General features: G+C 32.9%; 1 long non-coding RNA gene across 1 annotated transcript; it reads right to left on the reverse strand.

Annotated features, from left to right (window-relative positions):
- Positions 1 to 1,365: 1,365 nt before the first annotated feature.
- LOC148763728 (uncharacterized) lies at positions 1,366 to 3,321 on the reverse strand. The gene is made up of 3 exons (XR_016025536.1): positions 3,105 to 3,321; positions 2,372 to 2,455; positions 1,366 to 1,505 (listed from the first exon to the last, which is right to left on the reverse strand). It is a non-coding gene; the product is annotated as an uncharacterized LOC148763728 (long non-coding RNA).
- Positions 3,322 to 3,687: the final 366 nt, after the last annotated feature.

The following is a 3,687-nucleotide window of genomic DNA, read 5'->3' on the forward strand; positions in this document are numbered from 1 at the left end:
TTTTTCATTTTCTGTGGTTGAAACTCAAGTTTTCATGATGGAAGCATGCTGGCCGAATGAAGGGGGGGAGGATTTAAGGATGGATTTTGCTAGATTTCATGTTATCTAGGTGTTTTTAGTGTTTTTGTGATATTCAGTATGAAAAACAAGTAAGAAAACATGTTCTTCATCAAACCCTAATTTGACCGAATTCTATAGGGAATATTTTGAAGATGAATTTTGTCATATTTCATGTTATCTAGCTCGTATTTGATGATTCGTGATGTCGGATATCGAAAATGGTTATCGAAAAGTATAGTCCTTTAGTAAACGACTTGAACGATAATGAGAAAATTATGGTAAATGGATTTAGAATTGATTTCTAATGAGGTATACGGACTTATTGGAGTACCGAAAGTGCAATGAATCTATTTGGAGTTGAATTGGATGTTTTGGCTGATTAAACAGTGTATAGTGTGAGTTAGATCGAACACCATTTCAGTCCAACAACAATTGAACCTACGTAAAACACCATCTTTAAGTGATTATTCAAATACTTCGTATTCAATTTCATGCATTCATAAAGAGCCTGAAATAGTCATATAACAGTTTGGCACAAGTGTATTGAATTACTTATTGTGCATTATGTATAGGTGGTGAGCCCTCTGGTAAGGGTAAGGATATCATACCCGAGGACTAGGAGTAGGAGTACTCCCGTTATTGTGAGTAATCAGACAATCATCTTAACTATCTAAAGTAGTTTATACTCATTTTTTTTGATTTTAAAGAATAATGGGTTTAAATTGTAAATTATTATGTTTTAAAATTGAAGTGTTGGTTAAACGAAATGAGATTTTTAACTTGTTTTGAAATTGAATACTGGTTTTGGAAATTGAGTAAGTGGAGTGTCACGACCCGGAACTCCCCATCGAGCCCGTGACAACCGCCGCGAAGCCTCGACAAACATTCTTCACCCCGAATGTCGATCGAAACCTCGCAAGGCTCTCGTATCAGCTTTCGCACTTCCCCGGTGAGCAATAGTTATCAAATAATCAAAATACGAAGGATTACAAATCATTTCCAAATTATAACATAACATATTGTTTTTTTTTTTTGCTCACAGGGGCATTTTCGTAATTTTTATCGAAAACCTCGAAACTTGCTAAAAATGTAGTAGGTAAGCCGAAAATATATATTTAATGATTAAAAAAAATTAAGTATCTAAAACGTTCATTTGAAGTGAAAATTTGACCATTTGAATATGATAAAAATATTCAATAAAATAAACTATTTTCTTGTAAAATAATTTTCATAAAACTATCGGTACATAATTCTTATAGCGTAAAAGATAATTATATTCATATATGCTATAAAGCAAATAACCAAAGCATAAAATTTCTTTTACAGTGACACGTGGGCCCATATCTATCCAAAATGCATCGGAAGCTGGAAACCTACAGCTTTTACCGATTCGAGTCCAAATGAAGGTCCTTGTTCAAGTCAGCTAACTACGAAATTCCCTGAGCCTAAAATGTGAGGAAATGAGGGTGGTGAGATTATAAAATCCCAGTGAGTAAACAGATACCATCAAAAGTATCTAAAGTCGAGTAAATGGAGACAATTAAAACAAGTCATCATACTGTAATTTCATTACCTTTCAGTTCATTTCAACCAAATAAAATCAATCCATATAAATCGAGTAATCAACTTGGCTTATGAATTTCTTAAAACTTTGGCTCGTGCCAAAACTCATACTCAGTGATACCTTGCGCAGGGCATCTAACCGAGTCTGCCAAGGCTGTTAAAATTTTGTGTACACTTAAAATATATTTTTGTTTGAAAAAAAATACAGCCGTTCCTTGGCGTTGGCTGAGTTCCCCTTCACGTGGTGGTTTGGCGTGAAGTGAACCCTAAGCTATACCCCAGGAGATACCCTACGCGCCTCTCCGTTCGAGGTAATAATATAATGGAGTTTACCGTGCCCCTCTAATAGGCTGGTCCACAGAACCCCCTCTGCAGTAAATAATTAATATATAATCCACCAATCAATAAAATTCATTCTAGCATGTCATGGCAATTTATCACAACCTAGCCTCTCAAGGCTGAATACACAATATAAATAATTGTAACACCAAAATCAGTTTAGCCATTCATGCTCATTTATTGTCATAAGCCATTCAATTCAGAACCATAAATTTGCAACACAAACTAGCAGTCTCCAATTACTCTATTTTCAAAACCAGTATTCGATTTTTCAGAAAATTTATAAAATCATTTTATAAAATCACAATTTCCCTTAAAACATAACAATTTACCATTTAAACCAATTTTTCATAAAATCACATAGTTGTATAAAACTCTAGATAATTAAGACGATAATAAGTTTACTCACTATGTCTAGAATGCAGACTTTCGAAGCACTCTGTCTACTGGTCCTCGGATGCAATTTCCTTGCCTTTATTGGAGGACTCACCACCTTGACACAGTACAAAATCGAGAATTTCACTAAGTTGGTACTAAATCAAAATTAAACTAATTTGGACTACCAATGTATGATATGGAATGCAAAAATGCACTGGTAACTATCTAAATCCGGTATTAGCCTAATTCGTCTTATCATCCGATTAAATTCCTAACGGGTTCGTTTAAACTCCAATTTAATTCTTTTCAGTTTCTATACCTCAATTGCACCCAAATTAACTTAATGTCACTCAGTGTGATGCAAATTATCAGTCCCAATAGTAAATTACGAAAATACCCCTAGTGGGTAAAAATTCGTATTTTTGCTCCGAAAATTCCCCTTATTTTTCTAGGCTCATAATTCATTATTCCTTAACCAATTCTCCTAGAATAAAATCAAACTCATCCTCACTCACTACATGGTAAATTCAGCCATTAATGGTTGGGGGAGAAAATAAATTCTTTTCTTGTTGTTTTATTTCTAAATATGCTAAACTAACTAAAAACACTAACATAAATTAAAATCAAATAAATCCAACAACTTTCTCTCTCCTAACCCATTTTTTCAGAATTGAATTCATCATGAAAACATGTAATTTAATCATGGAAAATAAAGAGAAATGCTTGGGAATAAGAAAACTCAAGCTTAATAGAAAAAATCTCACCTTTTTCACTTAATTTCCTTGAAAATTCACACTTTTTCTTTGATTTTCTCTCTCTAGGGTTTTGTTTTCTCCTTTCTCTCTCTTGTTTCTTGCTTGGCCGAATGTTGAAGAAGAAGAATGGGTGGGCTGATTTTTTTATGCCTTTTTTATTGTTTAATGAAATAATATTATTTTATTCATATTTTAAATATTTTATTAATTCATTTGTTTTTTCTAGCCATCCATTTGTCCTAATTTTTCCGCCGTGCATTCCCTTTGACTTATCCAAGCCTTAAGTGAAATTTCCAGATTTTTCCAAAGTTTTGGTGGAGCAAATTCTTCAAAATTACACTTTTGCCCCCGAACTTTTCAAAAATTACATTTTTGCCCCAAAAATTGAAAATTTGCCATAATGCATAATTTGCACTCCTCATACTCATTTCACACTCCAAATAATTAAATTTGATCAAAATCCTTTCAAAAAATTAAATTTTCAATTTCGAATGGTAAAATTACCATTTTACCCTTTTACTCTAAATTATACCGAAATTAAGATTTTTCACTTCTAAACCTCAAATCTTACTCCAATAAGTCAAATGAGGCC

This window comes from Theobroma cacao, chromosome 3 (assembly GCF_053813885.1).
Source record: "Theobroma cacao isolate CCN51 chromosome 3, ASM5381388v1, whole genome shotgun sequence".
Taxonomy (NCBI): Eukaryota; Viridiplantae; Streptophyta; class Magnoliopsida; order Malvales; family Malvaceae; genus Theobroma; species Theobroma cacao.